General features: G+C 47.0%; 2 long non-coding RNA genes across 5 annotated transcripts; one reads left to right on the top strand and one right to left on the bottom strand.

Moving 5' to 3' along the window:
* The first annotated feature begins 915 nt into the window (after positions 1 to 915).
* LOC111093033 lies at positions 916 to 6708 on the top strand. Of its 2 annotated transcripts, none has more exons than XR_005380683.1 (5): positions 916 to 1220; positions 2903 to 3034; positions 3894 to 4102; positions 4937 to 5016; positions 6521 to 6708. It is a non-coding gene; the product is annotated as an uncharacterized LOC111093033 (long non-coding RNA). The 2 variants fall into 2 exon arrangements; XR_005380684.1 differs by having other exon boundaries at positions 2903 to 3071.
* On the bottom strand, positions 5375 to 18407 carry LOC111093034. Of its 3 annotated transcripts, XR_005380685.1 has the most exons (4): positions 18237 to 18407; positions 16032 to 16289; positions 6566 to 6605; positions 5375 to 6129 (listed from the first exon to the last, which is right to left on the bottom strand). It is a non-coding gene; the product is annotated as an uncharacterized LOC111093034 (long non-coding RNA). The 3 variants fall into 3 exon arrangements; XR_005380687.1 differs by lacking the exons at positions 5375 to 6129; positions 6566 to 6605 and adding an exon at positions 9967 to 10526; XR_005380686.1 differs by lacking the exons at positions 5375 to 6129; positions 6566 to 6605 and adding an exon at positions 14677 to 15064.
* Positions 18408 to 20008: the final 1601 nt, after the last annotated feature.

Below are 20008 nucleotides of genomic sequence, written 5' to 3'. Positions count from 1 at the left end.
AGCAGAGAACTCCCATCCACTCCCCCCAGTTAAGCATGCATCATGGACAGCCTCATCCGGAGATATGAAACAGCATGAGATTTGAAAACAGAATCCATTACCCTATTCGCAGTCAAAACCTGATAGGATCAAGTACTCACAGGTCTCGCAGTAGAAATATCTACGTGTCAAGTAGTAAACTTGATAATAGTTAAGAAATACATTTAATGCAGCAGGAGAGAATGCCAAACCCGAAGATTAACATTTCTGTTCCATAATTACGGGTTCAAGGAGTTCAGCCTCTTATCACTTTAGAGGGAGTATAGAAAGTAGGAGTGATCCTCTTTAATTTGTAATTATTTAACTGAAATGTGAGGTCCGGCGGCCCTATTCTTACCCTTCTGGGCCGGCAGACATTGGTATGCAGAATCCATGCGAAAGGCACAGTACACTATCAGAGGGAGACATGTTTGATTATTCTTTAAAACCAACTAAGAGAAGTTAATCTCATTGAACTTCTTTTTATTCAACAAAAGAGTTGGATGTTTCCAAGTCTAATGTGACTATAATGTTCATTAAATGGACGTCTTTACACCTTTAAATGGATTAACGGTACATCTTCACAGTCTAATTATTATACATGTCATTCAAAAAAATCACAGATCTAATTCAGGAGATGATAAAGGCCTTTCTTTTACAACTATGGAAAAGACAGTGCAGTAAATGGATGTGATTTTTATCTGTGCCACTTTTTTTTTTTAAAGGGCACATGTTGCTCCTGGGAGGTGGGAGGGAAGCACGGCCCTGAATGTGCTGGTTTTTCTGCCCTGGTAATTTTCTTGTAGAGATTTAGGGGCTGCCCGGGCTGCCGCCTGCCCCTTCCGGACTTGCTGTGCCAGGTACCTTAGCGACTCCTCCCAGCCGGGCCTGCTCAGCTAATGACTTCCGTCTGTCCGAGACAGTTCTTACTCAGATAAGCCATGAATTATGGGCGGCCCCCTTTTAGTCTTAGGCCTTTGGGGCTTCTTGCAGCTCCTTTACCCAGACCTTTCTTGAAAGCAAGGGAAATGCTCTCACCATGCTCCTAGAAACAGCAGCCCAGTCAACAGGCACACTTTTGCTATTATATCTTTGGGCCTGTGCTTGTCTCCTTTTTTATGGGGGGTGGGAGTGGGGAAGACGTTAAACCTGCTGTACTCTGGCAGTTAGTTGGTGTCCTAAGGAGGTCTTGCTTGGCTCAGGTGAGTACAGAATGTTCCAGAAGTTATCAGAATGTTATCAGAAGTTATCAGAAATGGGCAAGGATTTTCTTTCCTTGGGGGGCGGGGGGGGGGGATCTACCGGGGAGGGTCCTGGAAATCCATAGGCTTTTTTTGGCTTAAAGCTGAAGAATGACAGATTTGTCTTCCTTTACCCATTTCCTCAATATTTATTGGGAGATGATTATCCATCAGCCATGGAGCGTGGCGTCTCACATGCAACACAGACTTGAGCAGATCCAAGTCTTATTCTCAGGGTGCATTTAGCCTAAGAGACATTAACACATAATTTTGTAAATCGAGGAAGTCTCCAAGTTTTCCATAAGAGAGGGTTTAGAGTTGGCAATGGGGCTAGAAGGTGATCCTAGAGCTCTTGCTTGGAGCTTGTGCTTGCTTGGCAAACCCTAGCACTATTTGTATTTACATTGTATCTAACATGGAGTTGTTTGGGAAAGGTGGACAGAGCTGTGGGGGAAGAAATGAGGCACCTAGTTTTCCCCTGGGGTCAGCTTCCTTAGAGCCTGTCAACTACCTCCCTGCTCCCAGTCCTGGCTCCTTCAAGGTAGCCTGGGAGGGGGAAGGGGGCCCAGGTAGGATCACAGGTGGGAATGTGAAGTGTGTCTTGGGAGCATCCTCATGGCAGAGTGGAAGAAACTACACTGTGTCAGGTACTGTCGGGTGGGGAGGCCTGCGCTGCCACTTCCAGAGACAGGAATGACAGCAAGTTACCCTCTTGAAGCCTGGATTTCCTTATAAACTTATAAACAGGGATAACTGTATCCATCTTACAATGTTCTTGTGGGCAATTAGAACAATAAATGTATGAAGGGTCTAGTACAGTGCCTGGCACACAGTAGGTGTTCAGTAAACAGTGGTTCCCGTGTCCTTCCCTCTCAGCTGCCTTTGCATCCTCCTCCCCCTGCTCCCTTGCCCCATGCCCCATTATTAATCCTAATTAATCAATTAATCTTAGTTGGGTCTTACTTCCTAAACAAAGTGTAGCAGCTCAAAGCCTATCCATATATAGAGGTCTTTGCCTTTTGAAAAGAAAATTCTAGGGACGCCTGGGTGGCTCAGCAGTTGACCGTCTGCCTTCAGCTCAGGGTGTGATCCTGGGGTCTTGGGATTGAGTCCTACATCGGGTTCCCTGCATGGATCCTGCTTCTCCCTCTGCTTCTCTCTCTCTCTCTCTCTCTCTCTCTCTCTCTGTGTGTGTCTTGTGAATAAATAAATAAAATATTAAAAGAAAAAAAAGAAAATTCTAAAGCATTCAAAATCCCCAGGAGCAGTGGAGCAATATCCAATGGGGTTGGTGTCTGGGTACATGGACACTCTGTTGGCTTGGGTAGAACCACATGACCATAGATTCTCACCCCGAGAGGCCCCATTTCAGGCTCTGTGGTCTCATGGCCTGTACCTAAAAATTCCATCTTGGGGCTGTCCCCTGTGTGACTTGCTCTAGATTGTGAGTGAGGCTGGTGTGGCTCAGGCTTAGCATGTACTGTCCCCAGGCCTGAGCTCAGACATGGCACTCCCGCCCCCATCTCTGCTTGCCCTTTGTTCTCCTTTGTGTCTGGCATTCCACAGGATTTGACAGCAATGGGCGAGGATACTCTTAGAGATGCCTGTGCTGAGACAGAAAACTCTTTCACAAATCATTTCAGATCCATGCTGTACCAACATCAATTATTAGAATTAATTGCTCCCTAAAACATAAGAAATTGCACTGCGAAGAGCCAACAGCAGCGGGGAAACTGTGAGCCTCCTCTTCTCATCTTCTGAAGACGCACGAGCAGGTACCTTGACAGAACAAACATCAGCCCTTCGTTGTGTGTAGGTACCGTGTCCTTGTTTCCAGGCTAATAAATACTGAATGAGTAAATAATTTTGTTTTCTCTTTGCGTTATAAAGATTCAGTTGTATTTGGCCAAGTAACTTCAGGGAATATCATTAAATACTTTTCAAATACTGCTTTCTCTAAGACGTATTTTGTTCTTGGAAAATGTCTACATATCAATCTAGAATGCAGAGATGGAAGGAAGTGATGTGTGAACCCGACTCTCTGCAAGAGGCTCCACGAAACTGAGTCTGTCCACTCCCAGGAGAGTAATCAGCAGTGGGTGGCACCTAAGCACCCAAGCTCGCTCGTTCATTCACTCGCTCATTTGTCTTCCCATTAATTCCAAATGGGCTGGGGATTCGATGGCATACAATGAAATATCAAATTACAAGAGTTAAAATCTTACCCAAACAAATACATTTTATAAATGATAAAAAGCCAGAAAATAATTTATTTATAAAAACCTGACTTCAGGATATTTAAAAATAGAATTCTAATATTTTATTGTATATGTATAGAGTGTATATATGAATATCATATTTATAGCCTGAATATGTAATTACATATATATAAATAATACACATATTATGTATGAGATGATAGTAACTCCAAAGGTCTATACTCATTAGCCAGCAAACATATATTATTACTTCAAGATTTTTCTCTACCAGACCATTTGGTGATGATTCTATTTTTGTTCTAGATTTATTCAATCTGTGAGATAAGAAAAGTTAAAAACCTCATCGTATTTTATGTTAATTTTGTCCTAGGCTTATCAGGTAATAGAAAACATGCTTTGATTTGTACTTTTTCAGAGACCTGACACCAGCTTCAATGCTTGGGAGGGAAAGGATCTTTGTTCAGGAAGTTACTTACTGGACAATTAACATGTGGAAACTATACCAAACAGTATGTGAAAATGCTAAGTTCATGTTGAATTTCCAAAGGGTGGAGGCTCATTCTTACAAGACTGTGACAACTCTTGGTGATGGAATAAATGGGATCATTATATTTCAGTCTCCAGGTAATTATCAAAAATGAAGCTTGGTGAATTCTTTCCTAATGGGGCCACCTGTCACCCTTCAGTCTTGTATATAATGGCATTTTGTTTCTGAAGACCTGGGCCCCAGTTTAGCTCTTCCAAATGTTAGGGACCATGTCCTGACTCTCCCCTTGTCTTACTATGATGAATAGATACATTTTCAGCTGGTTATCCACCCTCCACCCAACATGTGATTCCGAGTGTCCAGAGTGCTTATGGCAGGTATGTAAGGCTATAGCAAAGCCAGGTGTTCCACCATCATTGTTTGCTCATTGGCAGACTGATTGCTGAGACATCCGTGTGGGGGTAGGGGTGGGGGGGTATTGGATGGTGATTTACTCACCACAGCCACACACACACCCCTTCCGTAACCCCTCCCCGTCACCTGCTGCCAGCTGCTCTGGGCTTGTGGTGGCTGCAGCAGGCTGTTGCAGAAACTCAGGGCAGGTGGGAGGCTGTGGTCAGGGCACTGGGCCTTCTGGCGCCTTGCTTAGGGCCTCAGCCAGAATGCCCACTCCTCATCTTTTGTACTGACAGCCTGGCTACTTGTGCTCAAGGCTTTTCCTCTGAGGCTGGACAGAGAATGCAACTTGGCTTTGAGGTCACTTGCATGACCCACGGGCTCTTAGGCGTACAGCTGTCTGTGGATCTCTGGTCGACGATTCAAGACTTATCTCTACCAGGGCATTCTGTGACAGCCCTATTGTCACCATGGATCTGTTTGATCTGTCAGGAAGAGCTAAACCACCTCCTCATATGTTGTGTTAATCTTGTCCGAGGCTTATCAGGAAATCGAAAACATGCTTTGATTTGCAGTGATGCAGAGACCTTTGCATAGCACATTACCTCCTGGACAATTTCCATGTGGAAACTATACCAAACAGTATGTGAAAATGGTAAGTTCACATTGAATTTCCAAAGGGCAGAGGCTCACCCTTCTCTTTCTCACAGGAGCTGGCATTGTTTGTAACATCATAACAGCTTCAAATGGCCCATTCTTCTAGAACACGGTGGCCTCCATGTGGTGTGGCCCGTGCACTGTCATTCCTGGGGATCCCCCTTCCATAGGCAGAGGTGTGTGGGCAGAGGACCAGGCAGGTCCACGTATGTGTGGATTTGGGTTTTTTTGTATAAATACAGTATAGTCCTGTCCATGTATTTTCTGTTCCTTAGGACTTCATAATGTTTTCTTTCCCTTGGTTTACTTTATTGTAAGACTACAGTATAAAATACAGACACAAAATACATGTTACTATTTATGTTATTTGTAAAGCCTTCAGTCAACAGTTGGCCATGGTAGTTACGTCTTTGGGGAAGCTAAAGCTATATACGTGGATTTTCGACTGTGTGGATGGCAGGGTCAGTGCCCCCAAACACCACATTATCTAAGAGTCAACTGTACTTTCATTAGGTCACGCCTTGTGTTTAGTTGTCTCAAACAAGGGGAAATAACCTCGAGAGTCTTTTACATTGGAGAGATGATGCTTTCTCATTTGAATGAGAAGTACCTCTCTGAGCTTGGGAGTGAGGGTACAAAATACCATTCGAGTCCGGGGGTTGGCAATTGGAAGGCCTGGACCATCCAAACGCTTTCCTTACCTCGAGAATTACAGCCCTATAGGTCTGTATGGGTCAGGAACCGCAACACTATGGGGAAATATAATTTCACGCTAATTAGGATTTTTCACAACCCACTTCCTGATGCAAACTGTAATCAGTAATCCAAAGTGTTCACTCCTACCACAGGGAGATCGTCAGTACTTTCCTCTATCACCCAAAGACTTCCCTGCCGCAAGCTGAATGCAGAGCCAGTGAGCGCCAAATTGACATTTTCATCTAGTTAAGTCTCAAATTCTCTTGCAAGTGATGGTTCTTCAGAAACATCTTCAAGTTTCCCTTCCTCTCCCCCAGCTGGACGAGGCACAGCCACGCCAGCCCCCTTGTGGCGAAACTGCCACGTCCTCCTTCAGCAGGTGGTGTGACTTTGACCACAGCCCCCAAGTTGACACCTGTTGAAATAATATTGGAACCACATTTGTAACTAATCGCAACCAAGATGTCAACTCAATTAATCTGACAATAGGACAGCCCAGGAGACTCTGTTCAGGCCCAGGCTCATGCTTCCAGTCAAGTCCAGGCTTGTTGTCTATTATCTAACAAGCCCAGGACAAAATTAACACTAAATACAAGGTAATTTAATTAACTCCTCCTATCCCAGCAGGCAGGTCCCAGCACCCCGGGTGCCCCAGGCTTTCCAGCAAGCAGAAGAGTGTTGTACCCCCAGCGAGTAAACACTTAGGTCGTGCTTTCATTATTTTAAGTGGGTGATTTGCAACTAAGGATCTCCCTGAAATTCCTTAGAGCACTAAAGCAAAAGCACCGTCTTTTCTCATCCTTCAGGACATGGCAATAAATTGTATGAAAATCATTCACAGGAAAACTTACCTTGTAAAAGTCAGGATTCTTCAAGGAATACGTGTGCTTCCTGGAGAGAGGAGACAAAGAGTCAGAGACAGAGCTGAAGATGCTGGTTTAAAAGGAACAACAAGAAGACAGTCTGAAAGGTTCCAAAAAAAAAAAAAAATAAGGAAGCCATAATAAATATAAGAAAAAACACAGTTTGCAAAATTGTTTTATTATCGAGGTCTTCCTTAGGCAACACAAAGGCTTCTTTTAGTTCCTAATTTCAACAAAGCTGACCCTTGCCTTCCTCATCCCCAGTGAACTGCACAACCATCTGTTCAATCATTCTTCCCATTTTCCTGCTCTCCAGTATTAAGCCAACACAAAGGACGTGAAGCAACAGGTTATGAGCATTATGAACGCAAATGATGGCTCTTCAGTCTGTAAAGGTGAATGAGCCAAGTTGAAAAGGCTGATGGGAGCAATGAGGCATCTGATGGCTGTCAACGTTAGCAAGCTGAGCCCATGACTTGTAGGCAGATCGCCACTGGAGGTCGTCGGGGAGAACGTGGGCTTTTCACGGATGGCCGTGGAGTGGAGGACAGTTCGCTGGAAATCAGGCCTGAGTTCTCACCTGGGCCTCCTGGTGACTGGTGACAGCCCATGAGGAAGGCTGGCTGGGGCAGTGTTGTGTGGCTTTTCTCCACGTGAAGCCAATTAGATTAGGCACCAAAGCAATGAGGAGTTTGATGCGCATATTCAAATGTAGATGAGAAAAGGTATCTGGGTCAGGAATACCAGGTCAATAAAAGCCTGCAGATCTCATTAAAAGGTACATCAGCAGGAGGAACCGAAATCATTAAATATGTTAATTTGCAGCGAGGAAATGAAAACTTTGGGAGAAGCCAGTAGCTGATGGGAGCCCCAGCCACCCTGGGTTTTCATCATGGCTCCATGCGTCCGTCCTCTGCTTAGGCAACCGGGGGTCAGTTTCCTGGTCTCCTCTGTCAGGGAGTTGGAGGGCATGATCTAAATAAAGTTCACCTTGATGCCATTTACTTGGTAACTCAGGATCCTGGACACATTAAGCAGATGCTTCCCAGCCAGGGCTGCACATTAAAATTACCTAGGGACCTTTAAAATATCTCAATGCCCAGGCCTGTCCCAGACCAATTCAATCAACATCTCTGGGGTAATCCAGGAATCAGTATTTGTTAAAGATCTCCAGGGGATTCCACTGTGGGGTTAAGACCCAACCACCAAAATCACATTCCTTCTAATAAATAGGAACTAGAGACCCCTAAGCAACTCCCACCTCCCCAACTCCACCATCTTTGAGAAGGGATCAAACCAGTCCCTCAACTTCATGTCTCACTTTCCATTTCCTGGCAAATGGCTCAGGAAAAATTGGGATCTGGTGACAGATCATGGGTAGAGCTAACAATAAGTTCTAGGGTCCCTAAAGCTGCCCCTTGGCTTTCTGATGGACAGAGCTGGAGAAAGCAGCATGGGCCATCCCAGCAGGTGAGTAAGGTGTGGGCTGATGGAACATATAGAGCTACCAGACTTTACTTCTCAGACTGGGGGGTCCCCAGCATGGGCTGTTCTTACTAGCCTCATGTCTTTTGCAAAACCACTCTCATGGTATGTACATTGCCCTTGACTTCTGTCCAGGAGGAAGAGAAGATGGTGGCCCATGAAAAAAACACTCGCTATGGAAAGTGGGTTAAAGTGAGCTACTCTTTTAGGCAAAGTGTACCATATTGAATAGTGTTCATATTCTTCCAGGAACCTAAGACTCTGACCTTATTTGGAAGTAGTGTTAATACAAAGGTCGTTAGTTAAGATGAGGTCATATAGGAGTAGGGTGGACCCAGTGTAACAAGTGTCCTTATAAGAAGGGGTGCTGAGAGACGCATGGGGATAAAGCACATCTATTAGCCCTCCAGGCCTGCCATAGCAAAATGTCGTGGCCTGCAGGCTGAAACAACAAAAATTTGTTTTCTCACATTTCTGGAAGCTGAAAGTTCAAGGTCAAGATGTTGGCAGATTTAGCTTCTTAGGCCTCTTGTCTTGGCTACCTTCTTGCCATGCTCTCATATGGTTGTCTTTGCCTGGTGTCTTGGGGTCCTAATCTCCTTTCTCCAGGCATATTGGATCATGGCCCCATTTTTACCTGATTGCCTTTTGACAGGCTCCTATCTCCAAGTATAATCACATTTTGAGGTCCTAGGGGATAGGGCTTCAACATGTGAGTTTTGGTGGGGACATAACACAGCCCATAACTCCATGTGACAACAGAGGCAGAGATTAGAGTGATGTGTCTCGAAAGCAAGGAACTCTAAGGATTGCCACAAACCACCAGAAGCTGGGAATGGGCAAGGGAGGATCCTCACGTAGAGCATTCAAAGGGAGCATGGACCTGCTGACATGTTGATTTTCGACTTTCAGTCTCTGGAACTGGGAGAGAATAAATTTCTGTTGTTTCAATACCCCCTGCCCCAGTTTGTGATGATTTGTTACAGCAGCCCCCCAAAACATAGACTGCTTGTCTTATGCTTTTTTCTCTGAGTTTCTGTAACATGATTTGAATGTCTAGGCACAGTGACAAGTCGTGCCCTCTAGGTAAGCTTGTGCTATCACTGTAGGTCACAGCTCAGGGCACCAGGAGAGCCCTGGGGGTGGACTCCTCACCTGTTGCTGGGCCACTGTCACTGCCACACTCTCCACACTTCCCAGAGCGGAGCCTGGGGAAGGCTAGGCACAGGTGGGAGAGGTGCAGTGTGGACCTGGGGGGAGGGTGAGGAGCGATGCCTCTTATCAGTTCTCACTGTTTCCTGAGGGGTTGTCCCCTGAACACAGTCCTGGCTGCAAATCACCCAAGCTCTGCCTGGGATCCGCCTTCACCCTGGGCCTAGGGCCACTGTAATGAAGATCTGTTGCGTCTTTATTGTCCTCCCAGCATCTAGCCCAACCCAAGCTCCTGTGTGAGAAGTGACCACTGTCCCCAAGGCCCTGTATAGACAGAAAGCACTCAGGCCAGGCTGCAGCAGGACTGCAAAGTGACAGGTCAGCACGTGCACCCACATTATCCAGCAGGGTAGTTTACAGGAGATCAGTGTGCTTCCCCCACCCCTGCCCCAACCTCCTATAGCAGAATCCAACTGACCAGCTTCGGATGACATAGCCATGCGAGTCACTGAGGAGGGGACGTGGGCTCACAGAGACCACACAGGGAAAAGTGTCTTAAGAAGAAACTTGGGGGCAGCCCGTGTGGCTCAGCGGTTTAGCGCCGCCTTCTGCCCAGGGTGTGATCCTGGAGACCGGGGATCAAGTCCCACACTGGGCTCCCTGCATGGAGCCTGCTTCTCTCTCTACCTGTGTCTCTGCCTCTCTCTCTCTCTCTGTGTCTCTCATGAATAAATAAATAAAATCTTAAAAAAAAAAAAAAGAAAGAAAGAACTTGAGCTGCTAACCACTGAGTGTGGTGACAATCCCCAGATGCTTCGGTCTCTCCAGTGGGTCTTTCAAAGAGCTGAAGGCTGTGCCCACGGGCCTCTGGTTTTCTAAAATACCAGGGCTGGTGTGCCGTGGACCAGCTGCCCATCATCTGCTGAATGAACAAGTGAATGAAGGTGCTTAGACGGGGAGCGAAGGTGCAGAAAGGCAGCTCCCGTGAGGCATTTTGCACAGAGGACGTCAGCAGCCCTGGACTCTGCTCCGGCTGCCTCCAGCCACTGTGGGGCTTTGGAGCTGTCGCCTCCCCTCTGAGTCTCATGAAAGGAGGGAATTAGGATGCAGGCCCTGCCCTAGTCTAGGGCTTGGTCACTTTTCTTTACCCAGTGAAGGTAGCAGGGGTATGCTTTTCTTCTCTTGCTTGCTGTAGGCTTCTGACCTTGCAGATGAGCCCACATGTGTACATTAGGCCCTTGAAGCCTCTTTGCAAGGAAGTGCAGCCCTGTGGGGGAGACCAGGCCATCCCAGCATTCACTCCTCCAGGTATCTGCGAATAAAGAGAAAATAGAAGGTTGTACAGAACCCAGGGCCTGGGGCCTGGGCTTAAGAATGATTTGTAGGGACGCCTGGGTGACTCAGTGGTTGAGCATCTGCCTTCATCTCAGGTCGTGATCCCAGGGTCCTGGGATGGAGCCCTGCATCAGGCTCCCCACAGGGAACCTGCTTCTCCCTCTGCCTGTGTCTCTGCCTCCCTCCCTGTGTCTCTCATGAATTAAAAAAAAAAAAAAAAAGAGAGAGAGAATGATTTGGAAACGTAGGAGGAAGGGAGAGAGGGCCTGGAGGAGCGGAGGGGTCCCAGAGTGGAGAGCTATCCCAATTAGATCCACCGCAGGCCGCCTTTATCCCTGGCAGGAAGCACCCCAGCAACGGATGAGTGACAAGAAGCCGCTGAGAGGTGCTCACTTTTTCAAAGGCAAAATGCAATTTGTAAACAATCAACATCTTAACAAGCTATAAACAAGCAGCCCGGACTTCCAGCAGATTGACTGATGCTTGAGGGACTAAAATTCACAATGTTTTTCCAAACCAACTTCTTTCATTTGTGGCCTGGTATTCATTAGGACAACAGGTCCCCACGGGGACCACTTCCCCTCGACTTCTGACCTAATGATGTGGGGCTGGGGTCCAGGCATCTTGCCGACGTGGGTGTGGGCCCAGCGTCGTTCAATCTGGTCTCCTTCCCTTCCTCACCACGCCGGCCCTGAAACGCGTAGGATAGGAGATGTTTGTTTTGTTTTAAAATTCTAGTGTTTCAAAAATCACCCATCGTTTATCACTCATCTTAGATGAGCAATTGTAGGTCGATGCGGGCTGGATGCGTTCCTCCCACCCCCTCCCGCCCTCCCCTCGCCCGCCCTCCCCTCAGCTCCCCCAACCCCCTCCGGGGAAATCAAGAAAAACAAGATCCTACTTGTCCAGGCCCTCCGAGACTCCTCAGAATTGCTGGAATCGTCACAATAAGTGGTAGTAATAGAACCATATACAGGACTGTAAATACAAACGGCTCGGTGGAGTGGCAAAAAATAATGAAGTAATTAGGTGAGCTATTATCAGCACCTGTGACTGATTGGTACACGCGCATTTCTGGCTTTATTATATTATTATTTGTCAGGGACAATAAGCAGATTTGGAGGTTGCGTCACTTCTGGCCCCGCACCCGGCTGGCCTCTCCCAAGGGCCCCCCGCCCACCGCTCACCCCAAGGTGCGAAGCCAGGGTTGGGGAGACGTGGGTGCAGCTCGTGCAAACCCACGGTGGGGAAACGAGAGTCCTGCTTCCCAGCCCATTAGGGGTAATGCCACCTTAATGAGCCATTGATGTGACGCCTACCAGGTGCTATTTAGCGCACCATTTCTGGGCTAAGCGTGGGTCCTGGGCAGACAGACAGACCCCAACCCGCTTGTGAGACAGCCGGGGGATGGAGACTTTCCAGACAGCTCGCTGCTGCCTCGAAATGGAAGTGGCCGTTCAAATGCTCCACCTGTCATCTTGGACCATCCTGGTTGGGACTTCTGCACAGAAGTGCCCACTTGCCAGTAATAATAATAATTCGGTGATGATAGAGTTGACACAGTCTTAATGCGCACCAGGTCCTTTCTAAGCATTGACCACATGTTCATTTACTTAGTCCCCATAGCAACCCAGAGAGATACTGTTATCTATCTCCCTTCTTTTACAGATGGGGAAACTGAGGCACAAGGACATTGGAGAGACTCACCCAAGGTCACAGAACCAAGACTCCAAGCCGGAGAGTTTGGTGGCAAAGTACACACTCTTCCTTTTTTTTTTTTTTTTTAAAGATTTTATTTATTTATTTATTTGAGAGCGAGAACATGAGCAGGGGCAGAGGCAGAGGGAGAGGAGGAAGCAGGCTCCCCGCTGAGCAGGGAGCCCAACGCAGGGCTCGATCCCAGCACCCTGGGATCATGACCTGAGCTGAAGGCAGATGCTTAACTGACTGAGCCACCCAGGCGCCCCAAAGTACACACTCCCAATCCTCTGTCCAGTGCTCTTGCTCAGAGGATCCCTTACAGGGCTATGGACCAAGGGATGCCCACCAGCATGTCTGGCGGAGAGAGGGGAAAAAGTGGGAGAAGGGTCCTGCCAAATGCCAAGGCAAGAAAGCAGCTTCTCACAGACTTGCCAACAGACTTGGGTCACCGGCTTCCGTTAGCAGGGGACGGTAGACTTCCAGGTACAATGGTCGTGTGCGGCAAGGCACGGAGCACACTTCCCATCATGAGCTAGAGAAACGTGTGACGGTTGCAGGATACAGCCCTTCTCTGGGAGCCACAGATGCACTCAGGCTTCTCCCGGGCTTCCTGCCACCCAGAACCTCTTGGAGTCCACAAATTTGACTAGCTTGTTATCTTAAGGATTTAGTTTTTAAGTCAGTTGAGTTTGTTGGATTAAGCCAGGTGATTCTGTTTGGCAAGTTTTGCTCCAGTGGGGGGTGGAGTCGTTTGCCCCCACCCGGTGCCACCCAACTGCCATTCAGAAGGAAGTTGAGCGGAGGATCTTGCTGGGTGACCTCAGGCGGGTTACCCAACCTCCTTGGACCTCAGTTTTCTGATCTGTAAAATGAGAATAATGATCCCACCTTCCCCATAGCCTGACTGTGGGGATTAAATGAGTTGACAGATGTTAATCACTGATGACTATTATCCCATGAAAAGGCAGACTGACCGTGGAGCTAAGGAATCTGAAGCTTTGGCCTCCTTGTCTTGCACGTTTTCTCCCACACGGCACTATATTTTGTATTCATCATTATGTCTATTTTTCTTAAAGAGGGTCCCAGACTAGATCCACTCTGTGGTTATCTAAGAAAGGAAGCGTTTGGTTTGGAAAGCAGCTACAGTCCTGCCTAGCCCCAAAATGTGAAGCGTCTAGGTCTTGCCCATGAAAATATGCGTGGAGGACCCTCCTTTGTGGACAGGGACATAAATTTCTTTCTACGAAGACAGGAGGCTGTAGAGGATGGTAGATGCTAGGCTCGTTATAAAGGGACCAACTCGACTCCCTTTGCCAGGGACTGTACCAGTTTTCATGCCTAAATTTAGCACCAAGTCCCAGAAGCCCCCTTGGGGCTGGGCACATCGGGACGGTTGGTCAGGTTGCTTGTTGAGCACAGAAGCATATCGCTGACATTCGCCACAGAGCTTCCGGGCAGCTGCATGTCTGGCGCCAGGCAGGTTCCCGGTAATTATTTGCTGAGGACAAGGTGTGGCAACCACCCATCGGGCCCGACGGGCTGGAGGAGGAAGAGCGCGTGGTGACCTAGGATGGGCAGGTGGATTTCATGGAAATACAGCGTGAAAACCAAGCCTGTGGTGGTGAAGTTGGGTCAGGAAAGTACCACTCTCGGGGGAGAGGCTTCTGGAATGTGGCATGTGCCCAGACCTCGATGGTTTCTGTTTACTTCTGTGTACCTGCTGACAAACAGCAGTTCTCCTGTTTAAAATCTCCACCTTGTTGGTGTTCTGGGCTCTGAATCAATGCCCGCGTCCAGGCCGAACCCTGACTACGAGCTGCATGTGGCCGGGGGTAAACGGTGCCCCTGGCTTTGGGCACACGGGCTGCTCAGGCCCCGGTTGCACACGCTGTGCAGAGTCTTCCAATTACCCGAGGACTTCGAGATCAAAGAGCCCAACTGCGCTTCACAATGGAAGAGGAGGTCTTAATTTTACTTTGTGCTACACCCTCCAGCCAGACCGTGCAAAATGATGCATCGCACTGAGCCCTGCACCTTCCTGAAATCGTCTCCGTCTATCCCAGCAACAGCTCCATAAAGTGGATGGGAGAGTTTTTTGTTTGTTTGTTTGTTTGTTTGTTTGTTTGTTTGTTTTGAGAGTCAGGTATTTTAAAGAACAGTATGATTCTCACTGGACTGCTCAGGACATCATGGCAATGCCAGATGCTTTACCCGCCGGCTCCTACCTCGCCACGGGTAGAGAATTTTCAAATTCTTATTTATTTTTATTCTCAGGTATACTTAGAGGTGTACTGTTGGCGGGTGAGGAAAATTGTGTGCATCAGCCCTTGGCTGAGCTGTGGCACAAACACAGGAGTCTCGATGGAAAACAGGGAAGCCGGCAACACACCAAAGGCTGGAATTTTGCAAATTTTATTTTTCTGCTCCCTCGTGATACAGTTAGGATTTTAGGGAGGCACAACACAGCCAAAAATCCGTCTGATTTGCTTTTAAGTGATAATGTTGGTTAATGGGTAGATATTCCAGAAAATGCAATGACTTTGAACATTTAAGATTAAGGAAAACAGGTTTCGGGGGGAAAATTCTTTGTAGATATCTAAATATGTAGGCAACGAGAGAGACCTAAGCCCAAAGATATGATTTGTGTTTACATATCAGTATTTTTTCTAGTACATCTAGCTTCCAGACAATGGATTTTTTTTTTAAATTAAGGATAGTGCACTGAATTGATGAAAAATTGCAGAATTTTTTGATTGGTGACTTCATCTGTATAATAATCAGGTCCTTCATGTTGCTACTTGTTCACAGCCTTTTCTAAAAATAGATGATAGATACCTTAAATTGATCACTGTTTCCCTTAGAATAAATAGCCCTTTAACAAAGAAGGGGAAAAATAAACGTTTGAGATGTAGCTTAAGCTTTATCACAATGTAGGGATCAGGATGATGGTTCAAAAGGCAAATGCAAAAATACCTTCTAGGCTGAGCACCGTATTCCAAAAGCATGTATTTATAATGGAAATGGATTTTAACGCGAAGGGGAAATGAGCTTGTAGGATTTTCAATTTTGGAACTAATATGCTAAAATCATTTCTTATTTGATGGTCTTAAAAAGCAGTTCACATTACTTTGAAAGCCGCATTTTCCAAGCAGTGTAAACGCACTACTGTAGAAAACTAGAACGAAGCAAAATTCCTTGGTCTGGGAGATTCCTAAACAATCCATCTTAATTTGAGTTGTTTACTCTCAAATAGCAAATGTTCTTCCAGACATTCCATTGTATCTATACACTGCTTATTTAATGATTTTTTTTTGGGGGGGTGGAATTTACACTTCAATGACTTACTGCCTCATTCTGACTTGTCTTGGGGACCTTTAAAGTGGATACCCTGGAAGAAGGACTCAAAGTGTTCACTCCGTTTTGGACTGCTTGACGCTGCAAACCTGGAGACACTTCCTTTCCATCACTAATTTTGGATTTCTTGATTCTTTCACTACAGTAGCCCTCAATTAGAAAGTTGACTATCAGATTGTTGGTAATTGTGAAATGCGACATTGCAACCTGGGGCAAAGCCTCACCATTATGCACACGTGTAAGAATTAGGCTGTCTTATGAATGAGCACCAAAGGCTGGATGCCGTCAGACACCTGCCACAGAATCTCCCCCCTGTGCAAATCCGAAGCGCTAAGCAAGTCGTGGAGGTCACGGTCGGATCCTGGATCTCTGTACACAGGGAAAGTTCCTGTGGGGAAAATGTAGCCGGGAATCTCCTGCTCCTTACCTTGCTTTAGAAACCACATGTGTCGCAGGCAAAGTTTTCTCCAGTTGCTTTCCAGTTTGGCTTATCAGGATCCAGAAAGAAGCAGTTTCCCCGACCAGGTACTTCTTAGCTGTTCCTCAGGACACAGAGGTTTGGGGACATAATGTGGCATGCCCTCTTCGGTGTTCCCTCTCAGTTGAAAGCCTTGAGGATGGACAGATGTACACTGGCGGCGCGACAGGCGGTGCAATTTAGAGCCGACAGGCTTGCTCCCAAGTCCTGTGCCAATGGAACGAGCACAGTTTCATGTGTCGCCACTAGATGGCGGATGACACCCGTTTGTATCAGCCACACTCGGGCTGCCCATCTGTCAATAACTTAGCAAACCTGTCCGAAAACCATTCCTCCAAGACAACTTCACTAGGAGATTATTACGACCACTTCGCCCTTTACAGAGAAATTTAAATGGTTCTGATTTATGCTTTGCAAGTAGAAGAAATCCTCACTGGAAGAGAACATACTGGGAAGTGTTCTGTTGCATTTGCTATGCATCAACCTTAATAAAGGCTGGCACTTCCCGCTGAATTAAGACACAAATGTGAAATGTCAGCGTGTAGCCTACCTGTTTATCTACCAATGCTTCCACGTGCATTTATTAAATGTCTGTTGTATGCAAGATGTTACTTGTGCTTCTAAAAAAAAAATACCGAGAGAACGTTTTATTACCAGAAATCGATTATAAGTATCAGGAAACCATCCGAGGCACTTTGTAAATTCTCTTTCCCCTTACAGCAAAAACACAATCCCCCTTGCCCTAATAAGCCGTAAACTCCTGTAAAGAAAATAAAGTAATAAAATAGACAAGCTGTGCAGCGGGGTCCGTTTTCTCTTTTGCTTCCGTAGTCACCAAGTATAGGAACAAGATACTTCACGGCAGTTTTTTTTTTCCTTTCTTTTTTTTTAGTCTGTTTGCTGATGGGCTTTAATAATAACACTGGCTTTATCGCAAAGTGTTTGGGAGGACGTGAGAAGACCCCTTTAAAAGTTAGCTCCACACCTGTGGAGGTAATCCAGGAATCTCTAAGATCCCTTCCACTTTTAAGAAGCAATGATTTAAAAAAAAAAAATGAGCATCTGAATTCTTTCAAACCCCCTCAAACTAGGTGTGATATTGCTTCTTAGCCAGCCTGTAACCAAAAGAAAAGAACGGTCTCATTTTAGAGTTACAGGCTGTTTGTTTGAACTGAAGAATTAGTTGCATTTCAAAATAAAGACATGCCTAATGAAATGATTAAAACATACAGAGCATTAAATTATAAGCAGATGGGAGTAGGGCGGGGGGAGGTGAGTTTACTAGAGAGCTGAGACCAGTAAAGCTGACAGCTTTGGGTTTTTCTCCACAATACAGAAGAGGATTGTTTAAGCAACAGAAGATAAGAACACAACGCCTGAAAGACAAATCTCTCTCTCTCTCTCTTTTTTTTTTTTTTTTTGTGATAGACAACAACACACAAGAAGAGCCAGAAAGTAAAGTGCATGTGTGTTATAAGTGTTCAAAGAGATGGCCACTGTTGGAGGAAGGTGGGTATTCACAGTGAGGCCTGGAAGAGAAACTGGGAAATCCTCAAGTGTATCAAAGTAGCGAGAGGTCCTAGGAAAACGCAGAGGATCAGACAGGCCCAGAATAAGTCACGGCTCAGGGTTTGGATTCTTCACGAGAGAGTCAGACATCAGCCCGGCTGTGGTCTGGTCCCAGTTATTCCTGAAACGCCTTCTCTCTTCCCTCCTCCCTGAAATTTATCATTTTAAATGCTGCTCTGTATAGTTAAAAGATACTGGTTTGATGAGATGGAGTTTAGAACAGCTAAAAAAAGAAGTTCAGCGAATCGGAGCTGTTCATAGACTGTGCAAATTGTGTCTGTTAAGTGGCACTTTATGGTTCAGCCGAATCCATGAGAGTTTTATCTTGAATTTCTATCAGGCTGCATTCAGCAGGAACTGGTTCCCTGGAAACGGGCATTAAAAAAAAAAAAAAAAAAAAAAAAAAGGAAAATCTGTGTTGTGTCTCTATCTTTCCTGGCTATACAATGGCAGTTTCGACCCATTTGAGCTGCCTTCCCAAACAGTGGCACTGATTGTCTTCGACTGTGGGTTAATGGATGTAGGTCTAGAGATAAAGGAAATAAACCCTCTAAGATTTTGTCGAATTTTTAAAAGGCATCTCACCTTCCTAAGTTGTGTCTCTTCTTTGTCCTGGATGTCTGCGGGGGAGAGGACAGCACTGCTGTGGCCACCGTGGCTTGCACCCGGGGCCGCGGCCCAGCTCAGAGTGAGGGCACAGGGCACTTTCAGAACTGAAATCCGTTCTTGCTTGAATCGCAGAAAGAACACCCTTGAAGAGGAGTGTGGGGCACACACACACACACACACTCTCTCTCTCTCTCTCTCTCTCTCTCTCTCTCTCTCCAGGGAGGAATTTGCTGTGCTCACTCTGCTCCAGGTAGGACCCCGGGCCTCCCATCGACACCAGCTGCCCGTGTGGGTCCACCGCTCTTGTGTGCTCAGCAAACCGACGATTATAGGGGAATCTTGTTTCTCCAGCACCATCTGCTGACACTGAGCACTGCTAGAGCCTAAAGTTGGAGGTGCAAGCTATCGATTTCACTCTGCCTCATGCCTTATTAAAACTCTCTGCGCCACCTCTGCCGGGAGACAATGGCTATGTGTTCAGGAATTGAGGGAGTAGGTCTGCTCCCCAAAGAGTTTGTCCCATTTACTGGGAAGGTTGGGGTTCAGTGGGGTGCCTAGCCCCACCAACCCCGTTGACCTGGTTAGGGAGAAGCGACGCCCTTCCCCCTACCCCCTGCCACCACCCCCAGCCACAGTAAGTTCTTACCCTTTTCTCTGGGGATGGCGCTAGAGAAAAGTTTTAAAAGTTCTGTTGAATGTGTCCTATAGTAAGCCTCATCCAGTCCTTGGCAAGGAATGGACCGTAAATGTAGAAAGTTAAAATTTCTCTATAAAAATAGTTAAGAAGTATCTACTGAAATTCTACCTATAGAGATGCACTCTGTGGAACTTGGACATTGTTCCCATTCCTCTATGAGAAAATAACATTCTTGAGGAGATTAACACCTTTTACCTTTATTAGCTCCTGGTCAGTGGAGGGTTAGGGCCCCCCCCCCCAAAGCTGGGACGGGGGGCGGGGGGCGGGCGGTGAGGATCTGGTCGCCAGCTTAAGTGAGGAAATGAGATGGAACCGACCAATGTGGGGACAAGTATGGGGAGAGCTGTACTCCTGGTGGGGACAGATGCGACATGAGCTGCTTCGTCCCTCTGTGTGCACGGGGCTCTCCAAGGTCCTCCAGGAGCAAAGGATGACAGCACCTCTGCAGCCGGATTGGGAGGACCCCAAGCCCTGATCCGAGGCTCTGGCTCCGTCCACGTGAGCACTTCGGGTTTTGCCCTCGAACAACTCAGTTGAGCGGTCGTCCTCATCCTTGTCCTCCTCCCCCCATCACCATCTTCACCATCACAGCAGTAGTGGAGGCTAACATCTGGAGGCTTACCACAATCGAGGTGCCGTTCCAAGCCCTTGGTGAGCATCATGCCATTTCGGGCTCCCCATCTCCTGGGAAGTAAGAGCCGTGTTCACCCCAAGTACGGGGAAGAATAGAGCTGGCCCACAATACGACCCCGGGAAGGGCAGTCATAGCCGGCAAATCCGTATGAAGCACTTGCTTGGGAGCCACCCTTCGGAAGAGGGCGGAGGTCCCTTGCACCTGTGCAACGTCCTTGCGGCAAGGTCGGCAGCTGCTCTGCAGGGCTCGTGCACCTGCGTGGCACATTGGGCATAGAAAGGCCGGCTGAGGGGCTCCTGGGTGGCTCAGGTGTTAAGCATCTGCCTTAGCTCAGGTCATAATCCCAGGGTCCTGAGACTGAGCCCCATGTCAGTCTCCCTGCTCAGTGGGGAGGGAGCCTGGTTCTTCCTCTCCCGC

Source organism: Canis lupus, chromosome 28 (genome assembly GCF_011100685.1).
Source record: "Canis lupus familiaris isolate Mischka breed German Shepherd chromosome 28, alternate assembly UU_Cfam_GSD_1.0, whole genome shotgun sequence".
Lineage (NCBI taxonomy): Eukaryota > Metazoa > Chordata > Mammalia > Carnivora > Canidae > Canis > Canis lupus.
This window is presented reverse-complemented; position numbering and strand designations above follow the sequence as displayed.